This window comes from Bos taurus, chromosome X (assembly GCF_002263795.3).
Source record: "Bos taurus isolate L1 Dominette 01449 registration number 42190680 breed Hereford chromosome X, ARS-UCD2.0, whole genome shotgun sequence".
In the NCBI taxonomy this organism is placed as follows: domain Eukaryota; kingdom Metazoa; phylum Chordata; class Mammalia; order Artiodactyla; family Bovidae; genus Bos; species Bos taurus.
The window spans coordinates 22,405,059-22,420,593 of NC_037357.1; positions in this window are offsets into that span (position 1 = coordinate 22,405,059).

A 15,535-nucleotide genomic window follows, 5' to 3' on the forward strand; every position below is an offset into this window, starting at 1 on the left:
ACTTCCAGATGGTCAAGCTCGTTTTAGAAAAGGCAGAGCAACCAGAGATCAAATTGCCAACATCCTACTGGATCATTGAAAAAAGCAAGAGAGTTCCAGAAAAACATCTATTTCTGCTTTATTGATGATGTTCACAAGGCCTTGACTGTGTGAATCACAACAATGTGGAAAAATTCTGAAAGAGATGGGATCTGCCTCTTGAGAAATCTGCATGCAGGTCAGGAAGCAACGTTTTAGAAATGGACATGGAACAACAGACTGGTCCCAAATCGGGAAAGGAGTACATCAAGGCTGTATATTTGTCATTGTGCTTATTTAACTTATTGCAAAGTACATCATGAGAAACACTGGGCTGGAAGAAGCAACAGCTGGAATCAAGATTGCTGGGAGAAATATGAATAACCTCAGATATGAGATGACACCACCCTTATGGTAAAAGTGAGAAGAACTAAAGAGCCTCTTTATGAAAGTGCAAGAGGAGAGTGAAAAAGTTGGCTTAAAGCTCAACATCTTAGAAAACAAAGATCATGGATTCTGGGCCCCACCACTTCATGGCAAATAGATGGAGAAACAGTGGTAAACAAGTGACAGATTTTATTTGGGGGCCTCCAAAATCACTGCAGATGGTGATATGCGCCATGGAAATTAAAAGACGCTACACCTTTGGAAAAAAAAGCTATGACCAACCTCAAACAGCATATTAAAAAGCAGAAGATATTACTTTGCCAACAAAGGTCTGTCTAGTCAAGGCTACCCATTTTTCTAGTAGTCGATATATGGATGTGAGAGTTGGACTACTAAATGAACACTGACCCATCAGTGCCAAAGAATTTGATGCTTTGAAACATGTGGTGTTGGAGGAAGACTCTTGAGATCCCTTGGACTGCTTTAGGAGATCCAACCTCTAGTTCCACTCCTCTCAAAGGATAATTCAGTTCCTGGAATTATTCATTGGAAGACCTGATGCTGAAGCTGAAACTCCATACTTTGGCCACGATGCAAAAGAGCTGACTCACTGGAGAAGGACCCTGATGTTGGGAAAGATTGAGGTGAGGAAGGGATGAAGATGATGAAATGGCTGGATGGCATTCACTGAACTCAATGGACACTGGTTTGGGTAAACCACTGGGAGTTGGTGATGGGCAGGGAGGCTGGCATACTTGCAGTCCGGGCGGTCCCAAAGAGTGGATACAACTGAACGACTGAAACTAACTGAATGTGCTCTATAATGATGAGATGTAACACAAAATGTCCTCAGCTAGTCTCCTCCGAACGATGTTGCATAAATGTGGAGGAAGCACATGGATTGGAAATTGTAGCACATTTATTAGGATTTTCCTAAAAGGTTCCCAATAAATACTGTATTCAACAGAGCTCTGCTCTGTTAACAGCAGTCAGAAAGTGTATGCTTTAAGAGTATGCAAACATTAAATATATATAATTGCAACATACCCATCACCACGCGTGCCCAAACCTCTAGTCTGGAACGAAGGAACTTCATTTTATTCAAAATGAGTAGTTCAAGCATTCTATCTACAACATAGTGCCCTGGAGGAGGAAATGGCAACCCACTCCAGCTTCTTGCCTGGAAAATCTCATGGACAGAGGACCCTGGGGGGCTACAGTCCATGGGGTCGCAAAGAGTCGCAAAGAACTTGTTTTGGACGGACAGCACAGGTTTGATTGCTCTGTGAGTGACAGGAAAGGATACAACTTATAGGGAAAAGAGTAAAAACCCTTATTCTCTTCCTCTTAAACTATTAGTTCCTCATTATTACTTTGTGTTCTCTTCAGCCATTTCCAGGATATGTGCATATATTTCCTTTGTTGTTGTTGTTGTTGAATTGCTAAGTCATGTCCGACTCTTTGTGACCCCATGGACTGTAGCCCACCAGGCTCCTCTGTCCATGAGATTTTCCAGACAAGAATGCTGGAGTGGGTTGCCATTTCCTCCTTGATGCTGATGATATCTTTTTAATAAATCCAACCACGAATGAGGACAAGAGGAACTAAGTGAGAAATGGTACTTGTGCTTAACAATCAGGAAGGACTCGTTACAAACTATATCAAAGTGAAAACTGTACTTCCTAGATGTCACTCCGTCAATATGGAAGAAACCCATTTACTGAGTCAACTGACTCGGTGTTCCAGGATTTTATTTTACTGTTGAGTTGTCCTATCCAGAACACCAAGAGGCTATGCTGATCACAGCCACACTTTACACAAGTACCCCCTTGAGTCTTTCTTGATCTGGAGTGGACAGCTGCTGATACCTACCTTGAAAATATCCTAACCCAAAGTATTTCCTTAGAAAAGACCTGTCACATGGTAACTCTTCTTAGTGATTTTTTGTATTTAGAAATACAAAATACTGCTAAGCTAAAGAAACCTCCCGGTATTGTTAAAGATATCTGGCATAGTGAAATACCATCTGAAAATAGCATTCAAAATTAGGGGGTCCTGCAGAGGCAGAGCTAGAAGGAGCATCATCACCATTAAGAGAAACAGAAGATATATCTAGCCATATTTGATATTTAAATTTTATAGTTGAGTCACAAAATGAATATTATGCAGATGTACTAATAATGATGTAAAAGAATAATGACATGGAAAAATACTCACCATTTATTATTCTGTGGGGAAAAAGCAGGATATTCATCTGCTGCTGCTGCTAAGTCGCTTCAGTCGTGTCTGACTCTGTGCAACCCCATAGACGGCAGCCCACCAAGCTCCCCCGTCCCTGGGATTCTCCAGGCAAGAACACTGGAGTGGGGTTGCCATTGCCTTCTCCAATGTATGACAGTGAAAAGTGAAAGGGAAGTCGCTCTGTCGTGTCTGACTCTTAGAGACCTCATGGACTGCAGCCTACCAGGCTCCTCCATCCATGGGATTTTCCAAGCAAGAGTACTGCAGTGGGGTGCCATCTAGGTGGGGTTAAATGTCCCACCTAGAGTAATATAACTACCATGGGAAATACCAGGAAAAGAACCAGGACTCGCCCATCCCAAAAGCATGTTCATGCCTTAAGTCACATTAAATCCCCAAATTCAAGGTGAAGAAAATGAAAGTGTTAGTCACTCAGTTGTGTCAGACTCTTTGTGACCCCATGGACGGTAGCCCACCAGGCTCCTCTGTCCATGGGAATCTCCAGGCAAAAATACTGGAGTGGGTTGCCATTTCATTCTGCAGGAATCTTCCCAACCCAGGGCTCCTGCATTGTAGGCAGAATCTTTACATTCTGAGCTACCAGGAAAGCCCAAAATCCCCAAATAAGCTACAGTTTCCACAGCCTTGAATTAAATGAAGCCTTGGCACAGATTTCTAAGCAGAGCTTGTGAAAGACTTTGTAAAATCAACTAATGCTGGGAGTAAGTTTTTGGCATCTAAAAGGAATCTAGACAAAATGGGAAGGAAATTCAAAAAGGAGGGTATATATGTATACATATAGCTGATTCACTTTATGTACAGCGGAAACTAAAACAACATTGTAAAGAAACTATCCTCCATAAAAAAATGTTTTTAAGAAAAAACCTCTCTGGAAAGTATGTGTCCAAGCCAGGAGACTTCCTCATTTGAGAAATTACAGGTTTCCTTTTCTTCTCCAGAAATGCACTGTATGGTACATTTGGAGTGAGCCTTTTTGATGTTACAAAGAGCCCTGGATTGATGATCACTCCTGCATTCTATGCTGGGATCTGTGTGTACAGTGTGACCACATGCTTGTCTCTAAATTCTTCTCTATCTGTGAAGGGTATGGTCTGGATTGCATAGTCTCTCAACTCTTTCAGCTGTCTGGGTAAGTACTGAAAAACAGAGGCGTTACAATTCAGAAGGACTTGGCTTTGAATCTCACCAGCATCTCCACTAGGCTATGCTTCTGTGACTGAGCAAAGCTCAAGGCTGACTGGGCCTCTGGGAGAACAGTATCCCTGCCTGGGAAGGAGGCGGTCACCAGCCAGGGCTCAAGGTTTCCCTAGTGGAGTTCAGGCAGACCCAAGTCCCATTAGCTCCTTCCTTAAGGGTCTTTTTGTGCTGCTCAAACTGCAAGCCTTTGAAATGGAAGACTCGAGGCCCAATGCAGGCCAACTGGTACTCAAGCAAGGACTCAGCCATCTGGTGCTGGCTCATAATTTAGAAATCAACACAAACTCACCACTAGGTGCCTTTCCTTGATGTGACGGTTGTCATTGCTAATGAACTGTTGCTGCCCAAGGATACTGGGAGGATCAAAAATATGATATATACACCTTCCCTCAAATTTGGTATACTTAGAAGGCAAGTTCCACTCAGGGAATGAAACTGAATTGGTTATTCTTGCTCTCACAGCCTGCTTGCCTACTGTGTGTCTGGTACTCTACATGCACATTGCAAGACAAAATGGAATATTCTGGTCAGTTCAGTTCACTCAGTCATGTCTGATTCTTTGGGACCCCATGGACTGCAGCACACTAGGCCTCCCTGTCCATCACCAACTCCTGGAGTTTACTTAAACTCATTCCTGTCCATCATGTTGGGGATGCCATACAATCATCTCATCCTCTGTCGTCCCCTTCTCTTCCTGCCTGCAATCTTTCACAGCATTAGGGTCTTTTCAAATGACTCGGTTCATCGGATCAGGTGACCAAAGTATTGGAGTTTCAGCTCCAGCATCAGTCCTTCCAATGAATATTCAGGACTGATTTCCTTTACGATGGACTGGTTGGATCTCCGTGCAGTCCAAGGGACTCTCAAGAGTCTTCTCCAACACCACAGTTCAAAAGTATCAATCCATTCTGGTCAGGACCCTTTAATTCCAGGTTTGGCTCACTTTGTGACCCTGGGAAAATCACTGACCCTCTCTGGGCCTCATTCCTTCTTGTAAATCATTCAGGGATGGGTTCGAACATCTCTAAGGGTCTTAGCAGTTCTGGCCTTTTTGACTCTAGCTGCATCAGCTGCAGGAGTGTAATGGGGAGTAGAAGCAGAAGCAGCAAAATCAACAACCATGGAGATGGCTTCCCAGTCACAAGGGTGCTTGTTTCATGATACTGATAAAAAGGGGGTGAGGAGGGAAGCAGGTGGGAAACAATTACAAGTACCTATAAATTGTTGAACAATCTTTCACAACTTATACTACCAGTGACCTTCAGGAACACTGTAAACCAGCCTACTCCTAAATGTCACCAGAAAATAAACACATTTCTGGTTTGAACTCCTCTATCATCTCTGGACCAGGTAGCTCTAAATGTCCCTTTTTGTACTGGTTTCCATGCCCAGCAGTAATGAATGAGAGTACCTATTGGCACATATTGGCCTACTTTAAAATTTTACCATTCTGACCGTTGGGAAATGGCATTTGGTGTGGCTTTGATTTGCATTTCTCTCAATATGAGTGAGCTGGAACATTTTTCTGATGGTTAAGGGTCACCTTTATATCGATTTTTTGGTAAGTTGTCTCTTCATGGTTTTTTCCCCATGTTTCCGTAAGGCTTTTAGTAATTTAGTTCTCATGTTACCATTTCTTTATTTATTAAGTATATTCACCTTTCGGAGAAGGCAATGGCACCCCACTCCAGTACTCTTGCCTGGAAAATCCCATGGATGGAGGAGCCTGGTAGGCTGCAGTCCATGAGGTCTCTAAGAGTCGGACACGACAGAGCAACTTCCCTTTCACTTTTCACTTTCATGCATTGGAGAAGGAAATGGCAACCCACTCCAATATTCTTGCCTGGAGAATCCCAGGGACAGGGGAGCCTGGTGGGCTGCCGTCTATGGGGTTGCACAGAGTCAGACATGACTGAAGTGATTTAGCATAGCATAGCATATTCACCTTTTGTGGTACAGTACAAATGTTTTCTTCATATTGTGTCAGTTTTCTGTTGACTATGTTTACAGTGTCTTATAGTGCAATTGGTTTTAATTTCGTATAATCATCCACGTTTCATGTATTTGATTATGTTTCCATCTGGAATTTGAGTGATGGTTAGGAAGCATTTTGATACAACACAGTTTAAAAGGTATTCACCCACATTTTTTTCTAATGTTTATATCCTTTCATTTTTTACATTTATTTGCCTGTTTGATTTGGAGTTTATTCTTTCATATGGTGTGAGATATAAGCTTAATTAAATGGTGATAGTAATGGAGTTCCATGCATACAATAACATAAATATCCTTGAGTATGTGTGTGCACGCTAAGTTACTTTGGTCATGTCAGACTCTGCAACCCTATGGACTGCAGCCCACCAGGCTCCTCACCCGTGGGATCCTCAGGGCAAGAATCCTGGAGTGGAATGCCATGACCTCCTCCAGGGGATCTTCCCCATCCAGGGATCAAATGCAGGTCTCTTACGTCTCCTGCATTGGGAGGCAGATTCTTTACCACTAGCGTCATCTGGGAAGGAAATAAGTATCATTGAGTACATACCAATATGAATAAATAAGTAAATAAAGAAACAATGGAAAATGGCAGATCCTCTTTACAGAAGAATTAATAAACAGAAGAAAGGTTATGATCACCACAAAAATTATTGTTGCCATCAAGAAATATCGAGGGGTGGTAAAATTATGGTTAAAAACCACATATTTACATTTCTCCATAAAATACTAATTAATACAAAGATAAAATTAGCATCTTCACAATGGAATGACCTGGTGACCTATATCAACCAACTGATTAGAGTTAATATCACCAGTGAGGAGACAGGGTGATGTCACATGCCTCCTGATGTGACCCACTGGGAAGGGCATGAATATTGCTCCTGTGCTATTTCTCCCCAAAATTCAGATTTTGAATCTAATCAGGGGAGACTTAAACCAATGTTGAGGAACATTCTGCAAAAAGAATAAAAAAAGAAAGAAAACTAAGCAGTACTCCTCAAAAGTGTCAAGGACACAAAAGACAAGAAAGACACAAAAGACTGAAGACTATCACAGACCAAAAGAGACTAAGGACACAGGGTCACTAAATGCTATGTGACATCCTGGGTGGGATCCTTGACCAGCAAAGGGACAACAGTAGAATAACTGGAGAAATCTAAATAAAGTCTATATAGTATAGTTAACAGTATTATATCAAAGTTTGTGTCCTCATTTCAATAATTATATTATAATAACACAAGAAGTTAAGATCAGAGGAACTTCAATCAAAAGTGTATGGGAACTCTCTGTTAATTTTGTCACTTTTCAGAAATGCTAAAATTATTTCAAAATTAAAGTTAAAAGTCCCTCCTTGACTTTTGATCTATTTCATCCAAAGTGAACAACTAAAGAAATAAAGCAGCTTTTCTCATCTCTGCTTAAAGAAAATGTGCTGCTAGAACATTAGAACACTCAGGTTTAAACTCCAGTTACTGGTTAACCACCAGAGGTGAATAACATCCCTGCTAGAAATTCCTGGCATGGTGATCAGCAAACAAGGAGACCTGGGAACAAAAATCTCCTTCTTTTGCACATCATAGCTACATGATCTTGACTGTCAATCTCTCAGAGGCTTACTGTCTGCGTCTGCCAAATTAACTCCCACCCTGCCATACAGTGCAATAAAGATTAAATGGGATATTGTGTTATTATAAGGATTACATGAGTTAAAGTTGTAAAAAAGTCACTCACAATGTCATACACTGAGTAGATACTTAATAAGTAATAACTACCATTTTCATTATTTTTATTATCATGCCAGTTGACCCAATCTTTCCTCTCAGGATCAATACATTTTAAATCACTGAAACTATTTCCAGTGATCAGAGACATCATGATTTTCCTGTTATATCAGTCTACTGGATCCCCAAAGTAGCAAGCAGCTCCTCCAGTTCTGTTATTATCTGTCTTAGGCTGTTCAGGCTGCTATAACAAAATATCACAGACTGGTGCCTTAAGCAACAGACATTCCCTGTCCTAGAGGCTAAGTCCTGAGGTCCAGGTGCTAGCATGGTCGTATTCCTGTGAGACCTCTTTTCCTAGCATGCCAACGGCTGCCTTCTCACTGTCCTCACCTGGCAGACAGAGAGAGAAAGCTCTAGTCTCTTCCTCTTCTTATAAGTATACTAATTTCATCAAGGGGGCTCCATCATCACAACCTCATCTAATCCTAATTACCTTCCTCCACCTCCAAATGCCATCATTTCAGGGATTAAGGCTTCAATGTATAATTTTGGGGTAATATAAACATTCAATACATATAACTCTTATACCTTTTAAAATTCCAAATACCAGTTTACTTTGTAGATTTCATTTCAAATTTAGAAAATAAAAACATTTTAAACACTTCTTTTACTGGAAAGGCTAACATCATTTCAAGATATTTTTCTCTTGTGTTTTCCTATATATATATATATAATGTGTATATACAGACATATGCATTATACTGAATATGCAGTGTTTTCTTTCACTTAGCATTTGCATTAATATACTTAGAGACTAGACTTTTTTTAGGAAATAGAGGAAATTTAGGGGTTTTAATCATGCATACATCACAGCATGTATTATAGTACTCACTACCTCTCTATTGTTGGATATTCTATGGTTTTCTCTGCTATCATTCCTATAAACAATGTTATAATGTGCTGAAAGATTTATAAATAAGGATCCTCACCTTTGAGAATATTTCCCTATATCAGTAAATAATCTTTCACAGTACACATTTTAACAACTGCATTATACTTAATTATGTCTTCCATTTCCTTAACTAACTGTCTGTTACTGGACAAGAGATTATATCTACCATTTTGCTCTGAGAAATAACCGTGAACAAACTTCCTTGAAAAAAATGGCCTATGCACATCTCTGACCTGTTATTTCAAATAAACCCCCAGAAGTGGAACTGCTGGATCAAAGGCTTCATAACTGTGTAAGATTCTGATACATACTGCCAAGTTGTACGCTCAGGAAAAGCATATTATCTCAACACTTGCTAGAAGGCTATGAAAGTACCCACTTCTTCTCTGTCCCCTTACCAACATCATGGTTTGGGAAGAAAAAAATCTCTATTTTAATATGCAGAAAATATTTCATTTTTGTTAACTTTTCTCTTTTACAACAGCTAAAAATTTTAGTCTCATTGTAAACATCAATTGGCTGAATTCCTGAAAGAGTTTACAAAACATCATCTTGGTGGTGAAAAGTAACTTTGGTGCTTTATATTTTGATAACAAGCAATATGTAGAAAGGGTCAGAAAGGTATTATTATCCCTAGCTCTATTTTGGTAAAAGTGGAAGCTGATGTTCAGGAAGTCTGAAGCGATTTTCCCAAGGTCAATAAAAGATCATGACTCCTACTTATTCATCACAGGCCCTGAAGTTGTAAGGTAAACATGGAGTGGGTAAGGAATCTAAACTTTTACAGGTGCAAATAAAAAGGTAACATATGATATAACTCATTGATGGTGTTGGCCCAGCCCTCTCCTCTCCTTTTGCCTTTCCCCTCTAAACATCATCATGGCAATAAAAAAATAAAAGCAAAGGGAGGAGGCAAGTGAGACAGCTGGGCTTGGGAGGTCTCCCAAGCATAACTAGAACATATTTTATTCGCTTCAGCATTTGGCTCCATAACAGTACTTGGGATGACAGTCTGTGAGGTGCCTCGGGGCCAGTCACATGGCTTCCCGACCGATGTCCTATCTAGGTTGCTCAAGCCTCCCTGGTCCCAGCATGTCTCCACTTGGCCTTTTGCATGGAGATCCAAAAAGAAATGGGCCACTCAAGGGACAGTAGCTTTCTCCCACATCACACAGGTCTGCTCATGTCTTAATGTTCATTTCTGTGTTTTTAAGGAAGATGCAAATGCACTAATTCTTTTCAGGCAGTCACATTTTATGTCTTTTCCAAAATAATTCATTTACTTCCCTCACATCAAAAATTCAAAGCTGACCTCTGTGGTAAATAATTCAGCATTCTTTTAAGTGACTTAGTCTTAAATAACTGCTTATTTAATTCCAGAAGATAGATGAGAGAGGGATTTTTATGTATGTAGCATATATATCATATATAATATGTATGTGTGTATATATAATGTATGACATATTTAATATACACACACATATATGTGCTATACCTACACACACAGACACACAACACATACTTTGGAATTTGATAGGAAAGGCTTACAGGATTTCAGAGACGCAGAGCTTGAGCAACAGGGTGGATGAAGGTTCCATTTGCTAAAATGGGTAAAAAGTGGAGGGAAAGGTAGGTCAAGTGAGACACAGTAAGTAAAGAGCCAAACTAATACTATAGAAAATAAAACCAAACATTCACATTCTGGAGAATTCCCTGGTGGTCCAGTGGTTGGCATTCCAAGCTATCACTGCTGGGGCCTCAGGTTCAATCCCTGGTCGGGGAACTAACATCCCACAAGCTGAGGATCACTTTCCTGAGCTGAAGAAAAAGCTGAGCATATACCAGGCAAAACCAGTGAAAAGAGATCCATATTTGGATAAATATGGTGTGTATCTGTATAAGCAAAATTCCACAGGAATTCAGTCTACAAAAGAAGAGGTCAGTTATTATACAACCATCAGGTTGGTCTTCCCTGAGGACATATGGGTTTTTTCCTTCTGATATTTAGTACTACAGAATTTTTCTAGGAAAAACTATCACCATAAGGGTCCAAAAGTTGTGGAATAAAAGGAATAGCAACCATTGTTACCATCCTTGAAAACTATGTTGTTTAGCCTAGAGAAGCAATATAGAGTAATGGAAAAACTGTCAAACTAGATGCCGTAAGATCTATAGTATTATGGACATAGGAAATCTCTTAGCTTCCTTAAGCCTTGGCTCCTTCCTAGATAATATCAATATAATTTTTAGTATTTTCTCATAGCTTTGTATGAAGGATAAAACTTGATGGTATACACTTACTTAGAATTACAAATTCACAGGCAGAATCAGCCTAATGGTTTTCACTTCCCTTCTCAGGAGGGTTTTGTCATTGAGACAGCATGACCCATGGAGACATAATAATTCCCTTTCTTCTTCCTTTTCTCAGTGTGGCGAAAACACAGGTATAAGCATCTCTCTTTGGCAAGGGGAGTAACAACTCTTTTGACAATCTAGGTGCCCCAATTTGGTCCCATCTTCTTTAATGAATCACCCTTTCTCTACAGAGTGAAGCTGATGGATCTTCATTTACATTACTGATAACCTGCTTTACCCTCCATCATCTATTCTGTATTAGGGTCCTAGTTCATGCCTGCTCTAATATCTTCATTAAATGGAGATAACTTAGCATTGAAGAAGAGGGCAATGTTAATCTTAAATTCCACCTCAATGGCTTAGTGAGTTAAGAATCTGCCTGCAATGCAGGAGATGCAGGATATGTGGGTCAGGAAGATCCCCTGGAGGAGATGGCAACCCATTCCAATGTTCTTGCCTGGAGAATCCCATGGACAGAGGAACCTGGTGGGCTACAGTCCGTAGGGTTGCAATGAGTCGGACACATCTGAGCATGCAGGCACATACATACCAACCACCTTTTCTATTTTTTCCCTCAAGGGAAAAATTGATGCCACCATCAATGAAATTCTATAATTCAAAATTTCTAAACTGTTTTAAATAAGACGATTGATGTTCAAATCATATTCTTTAATTTCTGTACTTCACAATTTGGTTCTGTTCTCTTTGTGATTTTAGGTATGTTTGATTGTATCCTAGAATCCATTTTAATTCCCTTGGTGGTTAAAGATATAGCAATATGATATCTAATAGGAGCTTATAATAATATGAGAAAATGTTTATGGTAAACTGAAATTTAAAAAGTCAAGATATAATAATGCTTTTTATATAAGATCTCAACTAGAAAAAATATACATAGAGATGAATGGAAAACTATGTTCAAAAGTTGGCGGTGATTATGACTTGGTGATGGATTGTAGTTTAAATGTATACAAAGATAAAAGAAATCAATACTAATTATAATTCCCACAATAACCAGTAAGGAGATCAACCAGTCAATCCTAAAGGAAGTCACTCCTGAATATTCATTGGAAGGACTGATGCTGAAACTAAAGCTCCAATACTTGGCTGCTTGATGTGAACAGCCTGATGCTGAGAAAGGCTGAGACAGAAGGAAAAGGGGGCTACAGAGGATAAGATGGTTGGAAGGCATCACTGACTCAATGGACATGAGTCTAAGCAAACTCTGGGAGATATTGAAGGACAGGGACGCCTGGCATGCTGCAGTCCAAGAGTTGGACACGACTGAGGGACTGAACAACAACAACCAGGCATTATTTTCATAAGTTAAAAAAAATTAAGACATACTTCAGTAAGTAAATATTTAGGAATCCATTTCATAAAAAGTAGAGTTGTTCTAAAAGTTAAGAACTTATTTAAGGTTTTATTTTATTAATTTTATTAGAATTAAAGAGGCTTATTATAAATCATTACATATCAAATATATCAAATATATCAATATAACTGTAAAAATAAGTGACACAAAAATGTCATACTTACAAGGAAAAGTCACTGAATCAGCAATTATAGCAGAAGAGTTTTAACAAACATCTCTCAGAAAGTGACAGATCTATCAGGCAAAAAATTAATACAGTCATAGAAGATTGTAACCACATAATTAACAAGCTTGATCTAATTGAACTGAATACAGCCCTACACTCAATGATTAGAGAATACATATTCCTCTCAAGCACATGCAGGATGTTAAGGAAATCTGATCACAAACTAGCTATAAAGCAACTCTCAAAAATTCCAAAGAAATGCTTTAAAAAAGAAAACAAGCTCCTTTCAAAATCCCAAGATCCAACCAAAAAATGGTAAAAAAAAAAGGAAGAGAGAGGGAGAGAGACTTGTGTGTTTGGAAATTGAAATAGCAATTTAAATAATTCACAGATCCCCAAAAAATTTAACAGTATTTAAAATATGTTGTATAGAGTAAGCATGATATGTACTTAAAAGGTGAATACTTTAAAAAATAGTCACCATATTAACTTTGTATTTCATTTATCTGGATAATTGAAAATTGATTGTGTTAGCAGACAGCAGTGAGCGGTCTCTTTCACCCATGTTAGAATTCTTACCTTTTATTCCTCCAAATACCAAAGAAGACCCTGTGATAAAGATTCTGTAGAAAATATCACGTGGAATGTCTGAAGATGAAGAGACATAGTGGAGATAATTGATGGAGAAATCAAAAGATTTCCAATGCAGGGATGAGACAGGAGCAAGAGGAGGAATGGGAAGCAAGACCAATGAATTAGTCTTAGTAGGAAAGACTCTAAGATGGGAGAGAAGTTAAAAAAAAAAAAATATATATATATATATAGATAGATAGATAGATAGATAGATATGGAAAGAAGGCAGAATGGACCTAAAAAGTTATATAAAAAGGATAATAACCAAACTTTGGTTAAATGGCAACCCTGGGTTCTAAAGTCATTTCTCACCACAATGTACTTGTAAAGTCTCATGCTCAGTCTCTTCAATTGTGTCCAACTCTTTGTGACTCCACAGACTGTAGCTCACCAGGCTCCTCTGTCCATGGGATTTTACAGGCGACAATACTGGAGTGGGTTGCCATTTCCTTCTCCAGGGGATATTCCCCACCCAAGGATCTAACCTGTGTCTCTTAAGTCTCCTGCATTGCAGGCAGATTCTTTACCACTAGTGCCACCAGGGAAGCCCACTTGGTCTAGTTTCCATATATTTTTTGCTGCATTCTTTTTTGAAGCTTACAATATACAACCATTTTAAAAATGATTGTCCTAAACCGAGCTAAAGTTTAAACTCAGCACATTCCAATAATCCCCCTTTTGTCTGCCTCCACTGTCAAGCACCTCTTCTCTTTCTTGATATACTCTTTATCCAAATCAGTTCTTGTCATTTCCTTCACTGTCCTCATTTTCTATAAATCGCTGATTGTATGCACATTTGTAATTCCCACACTGCCAATGGTGACTTTCTAGCAGTAGTCCAACCCCATTCAACCACCTAAATTATCTCTACCAAGGCCAGCAACCCAAAGATGCTTGCTCAGGGAGAACAATTCCCACCCCAGTCACATGAGGGAGCATCAGCAATGATCTTAGAAGGCACAAAAGTGTGGAACAGATGTGAAATTCACCAAAAGCAATCTTGGACTTCTTTCCTTGGAAATAAATGGCACACCCTCCAATGGAACACTTTGCAAGCTCTCCAGTGACAGTGCTTATCAGTTCTAAGTCAGGCATTATTCCAAGCATTTCAAATGTATTAAATCATTCTCTACAAAACCTGCATGAGATTGTCATTATTATTATCCTCATTCTACAGATGAAGAAACAGGGGCACAGATTTACAATATAAATGGAGCATATAAACAAATTATTCTGGAGTTAAAATAAAGGATTGGTTGTTTACCTATAATTGCTTTATAAAATCCTCTGACCTGAATCAGGGATCATGAACCTTTCCCTACAAAAGACCTGATCATAAATATTTCTAGCATGGGGGGTCATATAATCTTAGTTGCAACCACCCAACTCATCCATAGTATATGCATGAAAGGAGCCACATACAATGGCTATACTCCAAACTTTCTTAATGGACAATGAAATCTAAATTTCATATATCACAGGACATCATTCTTCTTTATATGTTTTTTTAATAATTAAAAAAAAAAGAAGTATTGTTAGATTATAAGAATCATTCTCCCTAATCAAGGAGCATCTTTAAGCCATATAAAAACAGGAAGCAAGCTGGATTTGACCCGTTGGATAGAATTTGTTAACCTCTGGTCTAAATCAGTAACATATATCTGATAACAAATCCACCACCCCAACATCACAAGGATACATTAGTTCTCAAGTGCAAACTGTAACATTAAAAAAAAGGATGAAAGGAAGGCCAACAGGAATACAGGAAGAAAAAGAAAGAAGATAGGAGGAGGGAGACAGAAGAAGGAAAGAGGGAGGAGGGATTCATTTTAGTCTAGCTATTATATTTCTAAGAATGCATTTAAGTAATCATGAATGTGTGCAAGAATTATTTCTTCCCTAGGATGTTCATACCTACATGATTTATAACTACAAATAGACAAACAAAATCCAGGTAAATAGCATGATGCAACAAGTTAAATAAATACAGTAAACCAATGGAATACTACATTGAATGCCATATTGTCAAAAAGTTTCCATGGCATCTGATCATGATCATAAGACAATAAAGGAAAAACAATGGAAAATATGTAACAATGATCTGATTTTTACTAAAAAGGATACAGAAATAAAAATGACTGAATAATATGTATGAAAATGTTAACAATGGATATCTCTAGCTGGTGAGTTACACAAGATTTTTTTCTTTGTTTTACAATATTCTTTGTTTTTAATATTTTTTTACAATGAATATGTGTTATTTTCATAATCAAGAAAAAGAACTTAATCTTTTACCTGCATCTATCCCAGTGAGGTAGTTCTATAAGACTTCTGAAGGGTTTCTAAATGTTTCTACTGGTTTTAAACATGTTGGGCTTAGTATCACGAAGAAAAAACATTTTGTCTTCCCTGATGGGCTGGCTCTTCTGTCCACGATATCAGTGAACCCACAGAAAACCATCATACACCCA